This window comes from Eleutherodactylus coqui, chromosome 9, assembly GCF_035609145.1.
Source record: "Eleutherodactylus coqui strain aEleCoq1 chromosome 9, aEleCoq1.hap1, whole genome shotgun sequence".
In the NCBI taxonomy this organism is placed as follows: Eukaryota; Metazoa; Chordata; class Amphibia; order Anura; family Eleutherodactylidae; genus Eleutherodactylus; species Eleutherodactylus coqui.
The window spans coordinates 151,734,418-151,756,838 of NC_089845.1; positions in this window are offsets into that span (position 1 = coordinate 151,734,418).

The following is a 22,421-nucleotide window of genomic DNA, read 5'->3' on the forward strand; positions in this document are numbered from 1 at the left end:
AGACAGTACCAGCAGACTCTGCACATGATGCAGTAACCCTTGACCTGCTTTGCTGGTCTTTGCATGTGTTGAAACCACCATGCCACGGCATTGTCGCAAGCTACAAGCCGTGACAATTCCATGAGTGATCTGACCGGTGATTTGTAAATAGGAAGAACAATGTTCTCGGCATGTCCCCAGACCTCTTTTGATGCACCCCATGATCTGTATTTCCTTGGGAACGGCTGCCTGACATTGGTTGCTCCAGTTAAGCTTACAATTAACTAAAATCCCCAAGTCCTTTTCAATATCAGTTATGCCCAGTGGTTTCCCATTTAGTTTGTAATGCTGACATGTATTTCCTCTGCCCATGCGCATAAGCTTACAGTTATCAGTGTAAAACTAATTTGTGCCCAAGTCCCCAACTTATTAAGATCCATTTGCAATCGCATTCTGTCCTCTCTTAATTTAGTTACTTTACACAGTTTAGTATTATCTGCAAATATTGATATTTTACTGTGCAATTCTTCTACCAGGCCATTAATAACTATATTAAAAAGAATAGGACCCCCTGTGGTATCCCACTATAATGGTGACCAAGTCAGAGTATGTATGATTAATAACCCCCCTCTGCTTTCTATCACTGAGCCACTAACTTACTTCCTCATACGCATTCTCACCCAGACCAAACCATTTTATATGCAATATTTTATGTGGTACAGTATCATACGCTTTGGAAAATTCAAGATATACCGGATCCAATAGCTTTCCCCAGTCCAGTCTAGAACTTCAATCCCTGTAGAGACTGATCAGATTGGTTTGACAGGAGCAATCTCTCATAAACCCATGCTGATATGGAGTTATACAAATATTTTCATTGAGGTACTCAGCAGCTCTTAGAAACCCCTTAAACATTTCACCCACAATATAAGACTTACTGGCCTGTAGTTTCCAGGTTCACTTTTTGACCCCTTTTTGAATATTGGCACCACATTTGCTGTGCGCCAATTCAGTGGAACAGACCCATTACTATAGAGTCTTTTAATACAAGAAACAATGGTCTGTCTAACATATCACCTAATTCCCTTAAAACCCATCGGGACCTGGCGATTTGTCTATTTTAATCTTTTTAAGGCGGCTCTGTACTTATTCCTGGGTTAAACTGATTGCATTTAGTGGTGAGCTTACTTTATAAATCTGCATTTCACCTGACAATTAGTGTTCCTTTGTGAATACACTGGAGAAAAAAACATCCAGTCCAAGCTTATCACTGACCTGTAGAAACCGGCACCTCTGCTCCGGTGAACTGCAGAAGACTTCTCTTCACTCAGTGTGTCTAGAACAGAATGTATTCTACAAGCTAATGATTAACCCCTTCGCCTGTAATCTCAATATGACATATTGTCTGTGTGTGTTTATGTAAGAGCCACCCCTTCGCTGCAAACATTTTTGTTTTTCAATGAGCCATGTCCCAGCAGTGAAGCAGTGAATCCATAATAGATGGGAAAAATCCAGTGATCTGAGTGATTTTTAATCAGGCCTGGTCATCTGTACCACTCTAGTCGGGGCCAGGATTTCACTGCCAGCCTTGTACAGCAATGTATTGTACAGAGAATGGCATAATTGAAGAAACCATCCAGTGAAAGGATATCCTGTGGACAAAAATAACTCGTCAAAGGGGTCAGAGGTGGATGTCAGGAATTGTTCTGACGAACAGGCACTGTACTGTCAAGAGCAGCTGAACACAATGCTAGTGCTAAAACTAATGTGTTCAAATGCACAATCCGTTCCTTAACCTAGATAGGCTATAACAACAGATGACCAGCTCCATCAACATTCCATTTCACTTTCTGTGCGAGAAGTGCAGAGGGAACCAATAGCAGAAGCCCTTAAACCTATCACCCCACAGCCTTGTCAGCCTATCAGTGTGCTCGGCTCAATCCTGCAGCTGACCAATTGGAGCTGAGTCTGCGTCAACCAATTAGAAATAGCTGGTTGCCCAGATAACTATTACTAGCTTGCAATCACAGAAAATGGCCGTTACTTACTGACTGAGGAGTGCATATAGATGCATCCTCCTCTCACCATGCAGGTAGCTGACTACCAAATGGAGGACCCAATAACACCTGTGCAGGACACCGATAAGACAACCACTCACACTGCCTCCTGATAATGAGGGGGGTGGATTCTTGGCGTATACTCCCACACATAGTGGATACAGGGTGCCAGCCCATTCTGATATATGTAGTTCACCATGCAGACCAGCAACCTATTAATGACGCCATGATAATTCGACGGGTTGCCCTGCATTTCCATCAGTGAACCACATTGGTACTGCCATCGCATCTATATGCACTCCCCACTCAGTAAGTAACGGCCATTTTCTCTGATTGTTTTTAATTTTTTATTTCCCCTTTTGTGATGCTATTATTAGCTTGGTTGCAGGGCAGTTTAACCTAGTGCTTAACCCCTGCTTGCCCGGGACAATTTAGAAATGCTGCCATATTGGGTAAAGTGCTTTGTAGGACACATTTATGGGCCACTGCACATCTCAAATTGCAGCACAGTAGAAGATCAATTGCTATCACTCACCCTGTCCTAGTATTGAGGAATCACAAGAAGATGTAGCCAGATAGCGCCTCAGGTTGTCATTCAGTGGAAAACGACACTATTCTAATCCTCCAATGCAAGGGGGAGAGCTGCAGAAATAATTGGGGTCTCTCATAAGAGAGTGGTCCCAAAGGAATAAAATGCAAAAAAGCTATCAGCAAACAAAATATTTTCTGCGCTCACAGAATAGTGTGCATCCACAAATAGTATTCTGTCAGGGAAAAATACATAGGGGTTACACTTACTGGGGAGGAGGGGGGTATGATGACCATGAGCCCCCTCCTTGAAGTGATGTCTCCAAATAGATGTTTCCACACGTATACGAGATGAAATAATAACACCTTTTATTCTCAGACTTCACTAAAATAACGGGCCTAGTATTGAGGAAGGCCTTGCTAGCTCCCCTCTCCCACATGTACTAAGTCCTTGTTTTCACCCCACCCCTCTTCTTCGGAAGGGAAGGGAAGGTGAGGTGCTTGAGGTGTTGGCAGGGTCTAAGGAGGCTGCTGATCCTCTGTCTTTGGGGGTTGCAAAATCCTTCAAGCGAATACAAGCCCAGTGTCAGCAGACAGAGACCTCAATATAGTTCCATTGGATACAACTATTCTGCTTAAGAGGGCAAATTGTTCATCAGAAAAAGGTTAGTAGGCATAATAGGAAAAAAGTCATTTAATGTGATCACTCATGATGGCGGCATTCCTCCCGCTGACACTAGGGACCATTAATGGTACTAGCATTAAGTCAGATGTGGATAGATTTGCGGCCGAACTGTATAGCTTAGTAGCAGTCTCTTTTAAGACTTCACAGGTTGAATACAGAAAAGTGATCGAATTAGAAATGGGGAGGTGCCTGATCTTAGATGTTCTCATAAAGGGACAAGAGGTTCAGCTCATTAACATCTGCAGGTCCCATAGTAAGTATGATCAGAAGGATCCAGCCTTTTCTCTTTACAAGTCGACAGGTTGTCTTTGGAGAAGACTTCAATGTTGTCACGAGGGCCCAAGATAGAGGAGGTTCAAGGGGTCAATTGACCTATCACAGTGTTGCGCTAAATAATATAGTTAGTGAGGCTTGTCTGGTGGATGTCCACATTTGGCACACTCCAGACCACATGGCCTTCACCTATTTTAGGTGTAGTGACTGTAGGTCTAGGATAGATAGGTTTTATTTAAAGTGGTGGAGGTGGAGTTCTCTGATCACGGTCTTATTATGTTTTCTCTGAGTTATAGGGAGACCCCTTTGGTAGAGATGTCAGTATAATGGGCATACGTCTTTAGTTTTTGAGAGTGATTTTGGGAAGTATTTTTGTTCGAAATGTACAGAAACTGTAAGATGTCAGTGAATTGTAAAATCGTAACAGGACTGATAGATAGTACAGTATCCCTGAATAGGTCTAAATCAAGGATCTTGAAAGTCATCAGATCCTTCTACTCACATTTTTTGAGGCGAAAGGAACTAAACTGCGGCTGGATGTCAGCTTTCTTGGCTGAGACTGCCCTTGAATGAGGAATAGACCCATATTTTGACTGGAGCAATTTGGGAAGAGGAGGTGAATTTGGCGATTGATAGGCTTTGACTCAAAAAGTCACCAGGTCCAGATGGCTTAACATCTGAGTTTTATAAGACCTTTAAGGACATTTTGGTTCCCCTGTTAATGGAGGTTTTTAATGAGTGCATATCCTCAATGAGGAGATCTGACCTAATCATCCTATCAAAGAGTAAAGATTTGTTCCGTATTGAGAACTGGCATCCCATAGTGCTTCTGAATGTGGACAAAAAAGGTTTTGGCAAAAGTTCTTTTCAACAGGCTCGTGAAGTTTGCACCCTCTTTCACGGGTTCAGCACTGCTCTGTTCCATGTCACAGGACATTTTGTGCTGTTCTCAGTGTCTGGGAAGCCGTGGAGCAGAATGATTTTTTGGAAAGGGTTTTTGCTGACTTTGAATCAGCATAGAGCTTTTGATTGAGTGTAAATCGATTGGCCATTTGAGGTATGGCCTGCCAGGGTGGTTTGTTAATTGGTTTGATAGGCAATCTGCAATGGCAGGCCTGGGGGCTTTCAGAAGGCCCTTGGCTGCCATGGAAACTGAACAGCAACCTGCAATCTCATTGTAAGGGGTTGTTTTCAACCCCCAATCTCTGCTCAGGGCATTTCAATGCCGCTTTCAGAATTAAAAAGCGTCATTTAAAGGCGTAACAGCTACAATCAGCAGGAGTGCTGATCATAGATTCTGTGGGGTCTATTGACTGTAAAAGAAAGCCGACACCGGCATTGTATGGAGTGGAATCGTTCCCTAATCGATGGAGGTATGACTGCTATGATCCCCACAAATCTATAGAACGCGAGTCCTTACAGTCCCCATATGAATGGAGCAGGGGAGGCACATGCGGGCTGCCGCTTCATTCATTTCGGAGTGCTTGTACAGGGTGGCCAATGAAAAAGTAAGCCCAGCACTGCACTCTTATGAAAGCTAGCTAGAAAGAAAATCTGTCTTTGTTGCTCACAGCAACCAATCACTACGTAGCTTTTATTTCTTATACTGCTGAGGCAAAATGAAAGCTGCACTGTGATTGGTTGCTATAAGCACCAAAGACATATTCTCTTTTACACAGCTTTCATAAAACTGTGGTGCCGGGCTACTTTTCCGTGGCCTACCCTATCATATGCAATTTATGGCACCATTATTGAAATGAATGGTACAGCAGCTGGCATGCATCTCTGTAGCTCCATTCTGTTGGGACTCTCACTCTCAGGGAACAACTAGATTTTAGTACAACCTCTTTAAACAAAAGCAGACTCCAAATTAGACTCCTAAATAAATACAGACAACAATTCCCATAAATACTTGTCAAACCCAATAAATAGAGACATCAGACATGGTATGACATGGTATTTAAGAAGGAGAAATGCAAGGTCCTACATTTGGGCAAGAAAAATGAAAAATGCACATGTTCTGTATCCAAATTTCTGCAGCAGGATCTGGGGTATTTCTGCAGCCTCCTAATTGCAAAGCATGGTGTGTGCGCGCACAAAGAATTCAGACTGAGACACATTCAGCAAGAAGTCTTAGGGAGCTCTGGTTGTCTATTATGCCAGAGGCTCCTTTTATTTAAACACATAATACCTGCCCTTTATGAGCGTATAACATATGACATACATGGTCTATAGGCATGATTATAGGTTTAAGCTATATGAGCCTACTGCCCTCCTCCTCTTCCCCCCTCCCAGCGTCTGTCTTTGTGGCTGCCATGCGGTCCTTTGTCTTCGCCATGTGCTCTAGTCTTTGTCTCAGAGGTTGAGACGGGGAAGGGTAGGAGGAATGAAGCCAATGCGTGTTTCCAGTTAGTTGAATGCATATGTAATTTGACCCTAGAGATACTTCATCCTCGTCATTCTACTGAACTCCTGTTAAGCTGACCATGCAGCACACACTAACTTTCATGCTGCTGTCCAATTATCATCATGATAATAAATGCTGTTACAAGTCTCTGCAATATCAAATACCTATAGCTGTGTAATACATATAGTTTATACAACCAATAGACATTTTACACTGGCTGATCCCCGGAATTCTCCACCACACACATACAGAATGGGAGGTATTGGGCTAAGAAGCAACACATGTGAAAAAGACTTGGGTATTCTAATAGATCACAGACTGAACATGAGTCAGCAATGTGATGCAGCAGCAAAAAAGCAAATACATTTCTGGGATGCATTAAGAGAAGCATAGAGTCTAGATCACATGAGGTAAGTATCCCTCTCTACTCTTCCTTACTCAGACCTCATCTGGAATACTATGTCCAGTTCTGGGCACCCTGATTAACTGTGCCTGAAGTAGAACCCTGAATAGGTTTGAAAGCTCGCTATAACTAGAGATGAGCGAACGTACTCGTCCGAGCTTGATACTCGTTCGAGTATTAGCGTGTTCGAGATGCTCGTTACTAGAGGCGAGTACCACGCGATGTTCGAGTTACTTTCACTTTCATCTCTGAGACGTTAGCGCGCTTTTCTGGCCAATAGAAAGACAGGGAAGGCATTACAACTTCCCCCTGCAATGTTCAAGCCCTATACCACCCCCCTGCAGTGAGTGGCTCGCGAGATCAGGTGTCACCCGAGTATATAAATCGGCCCCTCCCGCGCCTCGCCAGAGATGCATTCTGACAGAGATCAGGGAAAGTGCTGCTGGTGCCGGAGCTGCTATAGGGGGAGCGTTAGGAGTTATTTTAGGCTTCAAGAACCCCAACGGTCCTTCTTAGGGCCACATCTGACCGTGTGCAGTACTGTTGAGGCTGCTTTTAGCAGTGTTGCACAATTTTTTTTTTTTGTATATCGGCCGTGCAGAGCATTGCGTCCGCAGTCTGCAGTCATTGTACAGAGTATACGGCCAGTACTGGTGAGGCAGGGAAAGAGATATTCAGGCTATATAGGCAGTGGGCTTTTTCCAAAAAATTGGGGAAAAATACTATATTTGGGCTGCCTTCAGTTTACTGCATGTCTGCTGGGGGTAGTAGTCCTAATTAATACGCAGCTAAGCTTTACAGCAGGCTTGCGCAAAATTGTTTCCTGGATCTGCTGTCTCTGTTAAATGATCGCCGTCATCCTGCCAGAGGGAAACAGTATACATAATATTATACGCTGCCTACAGTATCTATCTGCTGGGGGTAGTAGTCGTAATTAATACGCAGCTAAGCGTTACAGCAGGCTTGCGCAAAATTGTTTCCTGGATCTGCTGTCTCTGTTAAATGATCGCCGTCATCCTGCCAGAGGGAAACAGTATACATAATATTATACGCTGCCTACAGTATCTATCTGCTGGGGGTAGTAGTCGTAATTAATACGCAGCTAAGCGTTACAGCAGGCTTGCGCAAAATTGTTTCCTGGATCTGCTGTCTCTGTTACATCAGCGCTGTCATCCCACCAGAGGGAAAGAGTATACATAATATTATACGCTGCCTACAGTATCTATCTGCTGGGGGTAGTAGTCGTAATTAATACGCAGCTAAGCGTTACAGCAGGCTTGCGCAAAATTGTTTCCTGGAGCTGCTGTCTCTGTTACATGATCGCTGTCATCCCGCCAGAGGGAAAGAGTATACATAATATTATACGCTGCCTACAGTATCTATCTGCTGGGGGTAGTAGTCGTAATTAATACGCAGCTAAGCGTTACAGCAGGCTTGCGCAAAATTGTTTCCTGGATCTGCTGTCTCTGTTACATGATCGCCTTCATCCCGCCAGAGGGAAACAGTATACATAATATTATACGCTGCCTACAGTATCTATCTGCTGGGGGTAGTAGTCGTAATTAATACGCAGCTAAGCGTTACAGCAGGCTTGCGCAAAATTGTTTCCTGGATCTGCTGTCTCTGTTACATGATCGCCGTCATCCCACCAGAGGGAAACAGTATACATAATATTATACGCTGCCTACAGTATCTATCTGCTGGGGGTAGTAGTCCTAATTATTACGCAGCTAAGCGTTACAGCAGGCTTGCGCAAATTTGCTTCCTGGATCTGCTGTCTCTGTTACATGATCGCCGTCATCCCGCCAGAGGGAAACAGTATACATAATATTATACGCTGCCTACAGTATCTATCTGCTGGGGGTAGTAGTCCTAATTAATACGCAGCTAAGCGTTACAGCAGGCTTGCGCAAAATTGTTTCCTGGATCTGCTGTCTCTGTTACATGATCGCCGTCATCCCGCCAGAGGGAAACAGTATACATAATATTATACGCTGCCTACAGTATCTATCTGCTGGGGGTAGTAGTCGTAATTAATACGCAGCTAAGCGTTACAGCAGGCTTGCGCAAAATTGTTTCCTGGATCTGCTGTCTCTGTTAAATGATCGCCGTCATCCCGCCAGAGGGAAACAGTATACATAATATTATACGCTGCCTACAGTATCTATCTGCTGGGGGTAGTAGTCGTAATTAATACGCAGCTAAGCGTTACAGCAGGCTTGCGCAAAATTGTTTCCTGGATCTGCTGTCTCTGTTACATCAGCGCTGTCATCCCGCCAGAGGGAAAGAGTATACATAATATTATACGCTGCCTACAGTATCTATCTGCTGGGGGTAGTAGTCGTAATTAATACGCAGCTAAGCGTTACAGCAGGCTTGCGCAAAATTGTTTCCTGGATCTGCTGTCTCTGTTACATGATCGCCATCATCCCGCCATAGGGAAAGAGAATACATAATATTATACGCTGCCTACAGTATCTATCTGCTGGGGGTAGTAGTCCTAATTAATACGCAGCTAAGCGTTACAGCAGGCTTGCGCAAAATTGTTTCCTGGATCTGCTGTCTCTGTCACATGATCGCCATCATCCCGCCAGAGGGAAAGAGTATACATAATATTATACGCTGCCTACAGTATCTATCTGCTGGGGGTAGTAGTCGTAATTAATACGCAGCTAAGCGTTACAGCAGGCTTGCGCAAATTTGTTTCCTGGATCTGCTGTCTCTGTTACATGATCGCCGTCATCCCGCCAGAGGGAAACAGTATACATAATATTATACGCTGCCTACAGTATCTATCTGCTGGGGGTAGTAGTCGTAAGTAATACGCAGCTAAGCGTTACAGCAGGCTTGCGCAAAATTGTTTCCTGGATCTGCTGTCTCTGTTATATCAGCGCTGTCATCCCGCCAGAGGGAAACAGTATACATAATATTATACGCTGCCTACAGTATCTGTCTGCTGTATCAGCTCAGCATTTTTAAAAAATAGAAGCAAAATACTTAAGGCCTACTACTGGCCTTTGGCCACTTGACTGCTTCTGCGCTGTGAATTCCACCAGCTCAGTCATACGCACCTACGTCTCACTACAGGCGTGCGCAAAATTGTTTCCTGGCTCTGCTGTGCGTTCCGTAAGGGAAGTCAGCCTCCAACCACAGGCCAATAAGCGGAACATTTAATTACAGCGTTTTGTTTCTGCACTACTGGTAATACAGCATGCTGAGGGGTAGGGGTAGGCCTAGAGGACGTGGACGCGGGCGAGGACGCGGAGGCCCAAGTCAGGGTGTGGGCACAGGCCGAGCTCCTGATCCAGGTGTATCGCAGCCGACTGCTGCGGGATTAGGAGAGAGGCACGTTTCTGGCGTCCCCACATTCATCTCACAATTAATGGGTCCACGCGGTAGACCTTTATTAGAAAATGAGCAGTGTGAGCAGGTCCTGTCGTGGATGGCAGAAAGTGCATCCAGCAATCTATTGACCACCCAGAATTCTGCGCCGTCCACTGCTGCAACTCTGAATCCTCTGGCTGCTGCTCCTCCTTCCTCCCAGCCTCCTCACTCCATTACAATGACACATTCTGAGGAGCAGGCAGACTCCCAGGAACTGTTCTCGGGCCCCTGCGCAGAATGGGCAGCAATGGTTCCGAATCCTCTCCCACTGGAGGAGTTTGTCGCGACCGATGCCCAACCTTTGGAAAGTTCCCGGGGTCCGGGGGATGAGGCTGGGGACTTCCGGCAACTGTCTCAAGAGCTTTCAGTGGGTGAGGAGGACGATGACGATGAGACACAGTTGTCTATCACTCAGGTAGTAGTAATTGGAGTAAGTCCGAGGGAGGAGCGCACAGAGGATTCGGAGGAAGAGCAGCAGGACGATGAGGTGACTGACCCCACCTGGTTTGCTACGCCTACTGAGGACCGAATAATCCACCAACTGTTTCCCAAAGCGCCCCTCGCGCCATGCCACCCTGCAGAGGCCGAGGTGCTCAAAGGTCTGGCAGTTTTTCACTGAGAGTGCAGACGACCGACGAACAGTGGTGTGCAACCTTTGTCGTTCCAAGATCAGCCAGGGAGCCACCACCACCAGCCTCACCACCACCAGCATGCGCAGACATATGATGGCCAAGCACCCCACAAGGTGGGACGAAGGCCGTTCACCACCTCCGGTTTACACCACTGCCTCTCCCCCTGTGCCCCAACCTGCCACTGAGATCCAACCCCCCTCTCAGGACACAGGCACTACCATCTCCTGACCTGCACCCACACCCTCACCTCCGCTGTGCTCGGCCCCATCCACCAATGTCTCTCAGCGCACCGTCCAGCCGTCGCTAGCGCAAGTGTTGGAGTGCAAGCGCAAGTACGCCGCCACGCACCCGCACGCTCAAGCGTTAAATGTGCACATAGCCAAATTTATCAGCCTGGAGATGCTGCCCTATAGGGTTGTGGAAACGGAGGCTTTCAAAGGTATGATGGCGGCGGCGGCCCCGTGCTACTCAGTTCCCAGTCGCCACTACTTTTCCCGATGTGCCGTCCCAGCCCTGCACGACCACATCTCCCGCAACAATGTACGCGCCCTCACCAACGCGGTTACTGCCAAGGTCCACTTAACAACGGACACGTGGACAAGCACAGGCGGGCAGGGCCACTATATCTCCCTGACGGCACATTGGGTGAATTTAGTGGAGGCTGGGACAGAGTCAGACCCTGGGACCGCTCATGTCCTACCCACCCCCAGAATTGCGGGCCCCAGCTCGGTGGTGGTATCTGCGGTGGTGTATGCTTCTTCCACTAAACCACCCTCCTCCTCCTCCTCCTCCTACGCAACCTCTGTCTCGCAATCAAGATGTGTCAGCAGCAGCACGTCGCCAGCAGTCGGTGTCACGCGGCACGGCAGCACAGCGGTGGGCAAGCGTCAGCAGGCCGTGCTGAAACTACTCAGCTTAGGAGAGAAGAGGCACACGGCCCACAAACTGCTGCAGGGTCTGACAGAGCAGACCGACCGCTGGCTTGCGCCGCTGAGCCTCCAACCGGGCATGGTCGTGTGTGACAACGGCCGTAACCTGGTGGCGGCTCTGCAGCTCGGCAGCCTCACGCACGTGCCATGCCTGGCCCATGTCTTTAATTTGGTGGTTCAGCGCTTTCTGAAAAGCTACCAATGCTTGTCAGACCTGCTCGGAAAGGTGCGCCGGCTCTGCGCACATTTCCGCAAGTCCCACACGGACGCTGCCACCCTGCGCACCCTGCAACATCGGTTTCATCTGCCAGTGCACCGACTGCTGTGCGACGTGCCCACACGGTGGAACTCTACGCTCCACATGTTGGCCAGGCTCTATGAGCAGCGTAGAGCTATAGTGGAATACCAACTCCAACATGGGCGGCGCAGTGGGAGTCAGCCTCCTAAATTCTTTACAGAAGAGTGGGCCTGGTTGGCAGACATCTGCCAGGTCCTTGGAAACTTTGAGGAGTCTACCCAGATGGTGAGCGGCGATGCTGCAATCATTAGCGTCACCATTCCTCTGCTATGCCTCTTGAGAAGTTCCCTGCAAAACATAAAGGCAGACGCTTTGCGCTCGGAAACAGAGGCGGGGGAAGACAGTATGTCGCTGGATAGTCAGAGCACCCTCCTGTCTATATCTCAGCGCGTTGATGATGAGGAGGAGGAGCATGAGGAGGAGGAGGAGGAGGGGGAAGAGACAGCTTGGCCCACTGCTGAGGGTACCCATGCTGCTTGCCTGTCATCCTTTCAGCGTGTATGGCCGGAGGAGGAGGAGGATCCTGAAAGTAATCTTCCTAGTGAGGACAGCCATGTGTTGCGTACAGGTACCCTGGCACACATGGCTGACTTCATGTTAGGATGCCTTTCTCGTGACCCTCGCATTACACGCATTCTGGCCACTACGGATTACTAGGTGTACACACTGCTCGACCCACGGTATAAGGAGAACCTTTCCACTCTCATACCCGAAGAGGAAAGGGGTTCGAGAGTAATGCTATACCACAGGACCCTGGCAGACAAACTGATGGTAAAATTCCCATCCGACAGCGCTAGTGGCCGAAGGCGCAGTTCCGAGGGCCAGGTAGCAGGGGAGGCGCAGAGATCAGGCAGCATGTACAGCACAGGCAGGGGAACACTCTCTAAGGCCTTTGACAGCTTTCTGGCTCCCCAGCAAGACTGTGTCACCGCTCCCCAGTCAAGGCTGAGTCGGCGGGAGCACTGTAAAAGGATGGTGAGGGAGTATGTAGCCGATCGCATGACCGTCCTCCGTGACGCCTCTGCCCCCTACAACTACTGGGTGTCGAAGCTGGACACGTGGCCTGAACTCGCGCTGTATGCCCTGGAGGTGCTTGCTTGTCCTGCGGCTAGCGTCTTGTCAGAGAGTGTGTTTAGTGCGGCTGGGGGAATCATCACAGATAAGCGTACCCGCCTGTCAACCGACAGTGCCGACAGGCTTACACTCATCAAGATGAACAAAGCCTGGATTTCCCCAGACTTCTCCACCAGCGGACAGCAGCGATACCTAAGCAATACGTAGGCTGCACCCGCGGATGGAAGCATTGTTCTCTATCACCATCAAAAACGTGGACCTTTTAGCTTCATCAATCTGTGTATAATATTCATCCTCCTCCTCCTGCTCCTCCTCCTGAAACCTGACATAATCACGCCGAACGGGCAATTTTTCTTAGGCCCACAAGGCTCAGTCATATAATTTTTGTAAACAATTTTTATACGTTTCAATGCTCATTAAAGCGTTGAAACTTTCACCTGAACCAATTTTTATTTTAACTGGGCTGCCTCCAGGTCTAGTTACAAATTAAGCCACATTAACCAAAGCGATTAATGGGTTTCACCTGCCCTCTTGGTTGGGCATGGGCAATTTTTCTGACGTACATTAGTACTGTTGATACACCAATTGTTTGGGGCCCTCGCCTACGTGTAATCCAATTAATTTTTTGCCCACCTGCATTAAAGCTGACGTTACATCAGCTGTGCTGGGCACTGCAGTCGGATATATTTATGTACCGCTGGTGGGTTCCAGGGAGCCACCCATGCTGTGGGTGTACACGGAATTCCCATTGCGGAGTTGTACCTGCCTGTGACTATTTATAAAAAAACGCCGTCTGACTGGGGCATGCAGACACCTTGATAGAATGAATAGTGTGTGGCACATAGGTTCCCCATTGCTATGCCCACGTGTGCAGCTCCTGATGGTGGTGGCACAGGATTATATTTCTCATTGCTTCTGTACAGCATTGTGGGCTATCGCCCTGCCCCTTTTAAAGAGGGTCGCTGCCTAGCCGTGCCAACCCTCTGCAGTGTGTGCCTGCGGTTCCTCCTCATGGCAGACGCACTTATAAATAGACATGAGGGTGGTGTGGCATGAGTGCAGCTAAAGGCTGCGCAGGGACACTTTGGTGTGCGCTGTGGACACTGCGTCGTGCGGGGGGGGGGGGGGCAGCATGTAACCCAGGAGAAGTGGCAGCGGAGTGTCATGCAGGCAGTGATTGTGCTTTGTTGGAGGTAGTGTGGTGCTTAGCTAAGGTATGCATTGCTAATGAGGGCTTTTCAGAAGTAAAAGTTGTTGGGAGGGGGGGGAAGCCCACTCTTGCCGCTATTGTGGCTTAATAGTGGGACCTGGGAACTTGAGATGCAGCCCAACATGTAGCCCCTCGCCTGCCCTATCCGTTGCTGTGTCGTTCCCATCACTTTCTTGAATTGCCCAGATTTTCACAAATGGAAACCTTAGCGAGCATCGGCGATATACAAAAATGTTCGAGTCGCCCATTGACTTCAATGGGGTTCGTTACTCGAAACGAACCCTCGAGCATCGCGATAATTTCGTCCCGAGTAACGAGCACCCGGGCATTTTGGTGCTCGCTCATCTCTAGCTATAACATTATGGTTTTTTTTGTTAGCCATTAAAAGGTATCATATCTACAAGATTACTTGGTTTCTCTTGCTTAGGACAATCACATTGTGTCCGAGTTCTGGGCGAAAATATGTTGTATTCTTCAAGCCTTGTATTCCAATCATGTGTATCATTCCACCACATTTCTGTGATGCCTATGGTGTCATATTTCTCTTCCTGTCTTAGGAGTTCCAATTCTCCTTGTTTGTTTCCTATGCTCTGGGCATTTGTGTAGAAACATGTTAGTTTGTGATCCATGTCTCTTGCTCCTCTACTTTCCTTTTGAATTTTTTTGTCTTTGTTCTATCTTTCCACTTCTAATAGCGAGGTTCTCAAATGCATTAATTAGCTGTATATTTTTTGCCTTGACCAATACACTATATTGACAGAAGTATTTAGACACCGTATGTTTTTCAGAAAAAGTGCTTTATTATTCTATTTAGTAACATGTCGGCCATCCTTTTGCTTGTATTACTGCGGCAACATGTTGAGGCATACTTTCCACATGTTCTCTGTAAGTCTGGGCAGGAATAGTTCACCATTCCTCGTGCAATGCTGTGAGAAGAGATTGTTGTAAATATAGGCGTGGGTGCCGGTGTCATACCTGTTGCTCCAGTTAGTACAAAATGAGCAGCTTTTTATTTTACCTATGCCCTTCCCAGCATACTGTTTGGCAAACTCAGTATTTACATATTTGATGATTTTCTGTAGTATCCAAATACTTTTGTCCATATGGTGTATGTGCTTACCTTTTTTTGTAAGATGTAACCTATCTCTAGCAAGCATTCCATAATATAGGTAATTTACTCCACAGTATAGAAATCCAAATCTTTGCTGATGGCACTATCGATGTAGCCAGTTGTTCAACTCTAGACTCCTGTTCCATCTTTTTATTCCATGGCCATCCACTGGGAGGATAGATAAGAAGCAATGGGATGAAACTGAAAGGGAGGAGGTACAGATTAGATATTGGAAAAAACTTTCTCACAGGGAGGGTGATTAATGAGTGGAGCACGTTACCATGGGAGGTGGGGAGTTCTTCTTCAATGAAAGTGTTCAAACAAAGGCTGGACAAACATCTGTCTGGGATTATTTAGTGAATCTGGCACTGAGCAGAGGGTTGGACCCGATGACCCTGGAGGTCCCTTCCAACTCTACCATTCTATGATTCTACACTCTAAACTTATATAAACCCCAGCATAGACCAAATAAATAAAGATACTACAAATCCTAAACTTGGAGTGTACACACACCAGACCCCCAAAATAAATGCAGGCTCAAAAGCAGAACCTAATCTTATTTGGACTCTAGATCAGGCCCCTTAAACACAGACCCAGACTAGACACACTGAATACAAATCCCATACTAAACACGTGAAACTAATACCCGAAAATAGACTCCCTAAACTAAAGCAGACTTCGGACGAGAGCAGCTAAATAAACAGATCTCCCAAATTCTCTTAAGTAACGCAAGTCCCAGACAAAACCCGTAAATAAATAGAGACCTGATGCCATAAAAAACTAAATACCCCCAGACCTCCTAAACAGTTACAGACACTTACACACAGTGGCTAACACTCTTTCTTCCTCTGTGGAGTCTTGCTGCTTGTTCTCTGGCTTCCAGACCTTCGATTTCCACTAGTTAACCCCTTACGTGCTGCAGTCAGTGCGACTGTAGCATGTAAAAAACAGAGGGAGGGAATTCCCTCTGCGACCCATCGGCCCCCCACAATGTGATTGTGGGGTCCAAATGGGTTGCTAAAGCACCTGGAGGCTATAGCCTTCAGGTCTGCCAACAATGGTGACCCGTGAGGTTTAACCTCTGGCTGACCTTATAGGCTTTCTAATGCACTACTATATTGAAGTATAGTAGTGTATTAGAAGAATGATAAAATATAGTGTTACTAAAGTTCCCTAGTGGGACAAAAATAAAAATTTTTAAAAAATATAAAAACATAGTTTAAAAAAAACATAAAAATAAATATCTCAAAACCCTACCTTTCTCCCATTACTATGGAAAAAAATATTAATAATAAAAAATCACATATGTGGTATTGATACATTTGTAATGACCCAGAAAGAAACGTTTGTACATTTAACCCGCACAGTGCATGCCATGAAAAATAAAATACAATAAAGGTGGTGAAAAAAAGCTAATTTTGCCTATCTTGCCTTATAAAAACAGAATTAAAAAGTGATCCAACTGTCAAATGGATCAAACAATGGTACCATTAAAACTCATACCCGCAAAAAAATTAAAAAACCTTGCATAACACCATTGTCAAAAAAATGTTAGGGTTCTTTGAATGCAACAGTAAACAGAAATAATTTTTTTACAAAAAGTGTGAAAATGTTTCAAACAAAAAACCCATATAAATTTCTTATTGGTGTAATTGAACTCACCTGCAGAATTAATACCGTTAAAAATAAAAATGAAAAACATCCCATGCAGCGTCCCATAGGGTGACCCCAGACACAAGGCACACGTTGAGGAGCTGGGAGGGTAGAGTGGTCACTTGTCACGATGGCACTTACCAGGCTCCCTCCTGTAAGGACACACATAGCCTCGACCAGAGCAGCGCTGGGCTTTTTCCGGACACCCCTAGACTAGGGTTGCCTAATAAACTGGGGAACAGGGATATCCCAGGTGACGCCACTGTACCGTTACCCACCGGTATGACCCTCAGCGGGAAATAATGGAGCCGCAGGCAGAAGTAACGTACCTCGGGTCCCTGGGAACGGTCAGGGCCTGGCAAAAACTTTACTGGAACAACTTTTTGTATACAAGGCACAAATGACAATGATTTGCAGTATAGGCATTAGACAAATGGGTGTACCTCTACTCAGTGATCCCAGACTTCAGGACAGCCGCATAGGAAAAGATGAATAAAGAGTACCTCTGCACTAGGCCTTGGAAGTGGCACCTGCTTCTTGCTCATGCTCTCTCTCTCTTCAACTGGGGCTCACTCCTCTCTCATCCCTGGAACATACACTCTAAAGAAACCTCTCTTCTTCCTCCATTCTTCACCACGTGAGGGTTGAAGGTACCCCCATGTTGCTGGCACTCTCTCAGGAACCCAGAAGAATCTCTTTTACCACTCTCACACCTATTTATATTCTCACTCATACCATGTGAAAAGACAAATTTATACATTTACAGGCAATCCTCAGGCTTTTGCAGACACTTAACCCATCATAGGCTGCAGCTGTGCAATACATATAACAGAATGACTAGACAATTTTGCACAGCACACCAACACAAGGCATGACATGTATGACATTATGGAGGGGGCCAGGATAGATGTACTGGGCCACTACACCAGAATTGCAGATTTTGTTAATCTTGTCTCTAGAAAAAATTGAATAAAAAGCAGTTAAAATATATGTTCCCAAAAATTGGATAAATGAAGATTAGAGTTCATCCCACAAAAAAAGCTACTGACCTAGAAAATAATGTTATCATGGAATTTATTTTGCACACTGAATGCTGTAAAAATGAAATAAATTTTTAAAAATTAAAATGTTTCCCTAATCTCACCCAAAAAATTAATAACAGTTATACAATACATTATATGTAGCCAAAAATGAAGTACAAATGGAGGAGATGGGTAGCACTGTCAGAGGGGATGCAAGAGGTCGGTATCAGAAGGTCTCAGTATAGCGGTAGAAATGGAGGAGGTGGGTAGCATTGTCAGAAGGGAAACCATAGATCAGTATACAACTTTTCCCACAAAAAACACAAGCTGTTAATGTTAATGGAAAAAATAAAAAGTTACGGCTCCTGGAATGTGGCTATGAAAAAAACTGAGAAATTAGTTGGTCATTAAGGAGCAAACAGGTTTTATTACTAAGGGTTTAAACAATAATGTAAATGCAAACATAAAGAACTCACCAAATACTAACAGAAATACAAAGTCAATCGGTATGCAATTACTACTACTTACATTTTTTTTTAAAAGATTTTTTAAAGATTTTTCTTTATTTATTTTTTTGGTTCCCCAGTGCAGCTCAGAGGCCATGCTTGTTCCATGAGTCTGTACCCAGAGTTTAAAATTCAGGATTTGCCAAGCCACACCATTTTTTTAAATATTGCCACACTATGCCCGTCGCTGCCTGAGGGCCACACCCGGTCCTCCTGTCTGTGCCCAGAGTTCAATGTTTGTGATGTGCCAGGCTATGGCTCAAGATAGGAATCCCACTCCCCCAACTCCCCACCCAACCTACCTACCACCCAAAATTTGTATACATATATACAAACACATAATAAACCCATACACATAAGACCAACATCCATATCATACACTATATGTACTATTCACATAGCCCTAAAGCTTAAGGTCAGCTCACCTGCAACCTTTCTTCTTTCTATTTTTCCAAGACAAAAAGCTTCATGTGCACTCCAGCCCCCCCCCCCCCCCCCCCCAACAGAATTGGCGATAAGCCGTGCACAGACAATGTACTTTATCTCTCTATTTAAAAAGGTCTCCCTATTCTTTCTTTAATTTTCCTTAGCATGTCCTTAATCTGCCCCTCAGGTCACTCAAGATATTCTTACATACCTTATCTACCAGGATTTTCTGCTCTGTCGAGATTAAGCACCGTGCACTATAGATGTGTAATGTAGCCACTAGGCTAACTAGAAATAAAGTGCAGCAATCCCTTCCACGAAGACCTCTGAATGCTCCATAAGCCTACTCTGCATAGGAGAGGTCTGACTTTTGAGGCCAGCCTATGGAGACCCCTACCTGTTAGCATACCTCTGTATTAAAAGGGCACTGAAGCAGTAAATGCCCCATGCTTTTGAGCACATTACTGCACTCCTGACAGGTGCAACAGCTATCAATGAGAGGCTTGCTCTTCAGATTACCCCTTACACACAGTCTCCTGTGAAAGCAGCACCAAGCTAAGTCCCCAAACTTCAAGGGGATCCGGGTTGAATTCAGTAGATGTAACTCTCCCTCCAGGCCCTTACTTGGGAAGTCTTTGAGCACCAGGGACTTCTGGAAATGGTTCAACAGGACTTAACATCGAGGAACCTCCTCATCAGAGTTCTGATCTCCCACATCCCCGGACTCCACTGGCATATCACCTTCAGAGCCTAGGTAATATAAGCTGGGAGATATCCATGTTGCATGCAAAAGTCCTTCACTTGCTCCCCTGTGTCCCTGCAGTGGTTTCAGGCACTAGGTTTTGAGCCTCAGGTGTAATGACTGCAGATCTGATACAGTAGTCAGGGACGAGCCAGGAGTCAGTAATGGGAGGTCTTGTTTGCACTACAAATGGAGGAGGCAGGTAGCATTGTCAGAAGGGAAGCCAGGGGTTGGTAAAAGAAGGTCTCAGTATTGTGGTACAAATGGAGGGGGTGGGTAGCATTGTCAGAAGGAAAGCCGAAATCAGTATCAGAAGGTCACAGTTGAATAGCAGAGGGGCTGGCAGAAGTGGAGCTTAATCAAGAGGTAGTGGAGCACAATAATCACGCAGGGATGGAGTGTTAGAGCCAGGCTTTTATAGGAAGTCCCAATATGTCGCAGAGCGGGGCTAAGGCTAGGTTATAGCAGAGGAACTGTTTAAGTACTGAATGGCCTAAAGGAGAGTGCTGCCGACTAGAGTGCAGGAGCTTGTGGGTTTGAGCCCCCTCCTCAAAAATGGCCTCCGGACATGCCAGGTGCCCTTTTCTCTGAGTATTTCCTGTGAGCCTTGGAGCATGTACATTTTTCTACTGCTCCCAGGAGTTCTTCTCTGGACCATATCCCTGCTACTTCATGAGGTACTATAGTTTACATCTCTGTTGTCTAGAGTCCAGTACCTCGACACATTATTGTTGAGGACACTGATAAGATACTGTATCCTGGCTATCCTAATTTTTTCTTACTGACTAGCACCGATTCATAATTTTTAATATACACTTTAATAGGTGTACATTTTCGGCTCTGCAGTTTCAGGGTCTACGTAACCGCAGATACCGGAAAAGGGATGTTTTGGTGTTTTCATCACTAATTTTGTTTGAGTTATATTTGCTTTTGAAGCCTATCAGTTTTAAGATAATTAAAATAAAAGTGACATTTAGGAAGTAAATTCAGTGACAGCTATGAGAATATATCTGATTCCTCTGCTTCAGTGATTCTCTAATATAAGGACTTCAAGTCGACCTGCCTTGAGGACATATAGTTGGTGTTTTCGCCTCCAAAGTCCATTTTTGAAAGAAAGCTTCACATCCTTAGAAGGATGACTCAGGAAAGGGTCATTTTTGTATCCTCCCTTAAACTTTTTTAGTAGATGTTCAGAGTACAGGATACCCCAAAAATTCTTTAGGGACAAGATTCTGTAGTCTGTGTTTGACCCCTCTTTGGGCTCCGAAGATATCCTGGACAAAGCATCCACCTTGCCATTTCTGGAACCAGGGCAGTAGGACATGATAAAATTGAACCTGGAGAAAAACAGGGCCCATTGTGCTTGAGATAATCTCTTGGCAGTATGGAGAAATTCAAATTTTTTATGGGCAGTAAGAACTCTTACTAGATGGTAAGAGGTGCCTCCATTCAGTAAATGCAACCTTGATGGCTAGAAGCGCCTTGTTCGCAATGTCATAGTTTTTTTCCATGGGTGATGAGGAGTAAGATAGAAATGCACACAGATGTAGTTGCATCTTATCTCTGACTCGTTGTGACCGGATAGCTCCCACTGCAAAGTCGGAGGCGTCCACCTCAACAATATAAGGCAATTTCAGATTAGTACTAGTGCTGAAGTAAACAGAATCTTTAGTTTCTCAAAAGCAATTTGTGCCTTTGGGGACCAGGAAAACGTGTGGTTTTCTATGTGAGGTTGGTGATTTGAGAGATGACTTTTGAGAAGTCTTTAAGAAATCTTCTGTAGAAGTTCACAAAGCCGATCAGAAACTGTACTTCAAATTTTTTTGGGATGGGCCAATCCAGGATGGCTTTAATCTTGCTGGGGTCCATACCTAGGCCATCTGGGGAGAAAATGTATTCCAGGAATTGCATTTGGGTCTATTGAAACTCGTTCATCTCTTGTTTGATGTAGAGATTAAATCTGACATAAAGAAACATAAAATGCGATCATAAGATAATCCACGACCTGTGTAATATAATACAAGCACACAGTAATGACAACATAATACACTGTTTGCATGCTGTATTTGGTTATTCTGGTATGTGTACCTTTCACAATTTCTTTTTCAAAAGTCTATAAAAGCTGTAGGAAAGATTTCACTATTTGGGGCTAATCCGTAGCTATCGAAAAAGATGACTCTCGTATCGTTACATAGTACAATTAACAACCAGTGCCATCCTCGCTGACTGGAATCATCAAGATTAATTATATAAGCCGAAGGCCTTTTAGCCACATTGGCGCTTGGCAGAAAGTTGCTGTGATATACGCCCGCAAAAATTCCCAAAGTATAAGGATCAGATTTAAGGAGATTCGTAAGCTAAAAAGTGTTCATAATTAGTTGTAATTGTACAGCTCTTCTCTTCTGTAATTTATTTCCAGAATAGCAGGGTTGATGGTGTATATCATGAAATTTACAGTATGTGGGGTAGGGACAGCGAATCTTATTTCTGCTCGCAGGTTCCCCATTTTAACAAGAGAGAAGTGTGTACCCGACTCCAAGTCTGGGGAAAGGTCAAAAGCAAAAAATGTATATTCACTAATTAGCTTCAGCTAATCACAATCAGAGCTACCAGCAGGCGGGGTTTTAAATCCCCGGCTGCTGATAGCTCACAACTACAGAGCCAGGGACAGCGGCAGAAGCCACGGCTGAGCCCAGGCAGGTGATTTTTTTTTTTTTTTTTTCAACACTATTTTAAAAGGCTTTTCAGGGAGAGACTTATAAAGCCCTTCCCTGAAAAGTTATTGAGAGCTTCCGGGGCTCAGCGGCGACTTCTGCTGCTGTTCCCACCTCTGTAGCGCTGCTGAGCTATCAGTAGGCGGGGATTTTAAATCCCCACCTGCTGGTAGCTCTGATTGTGATTGGCTGAGCGCTTAAGCCAATCACAATCAGAGCTACCAGCAGGCAGGGATTTCAAATCCCCGGCTGCTGATAGCTGAGAACTAAAGACCCGTGGACAGAGGCAGAAGTCACAGCTGAGCCCAGTGGACTGCAGTGGAAGTTTTTCATTTATTCCTGCCAGTGGTCTGTGGCATGGGATAGTGGAGCACAAGCTAGGCAGAAT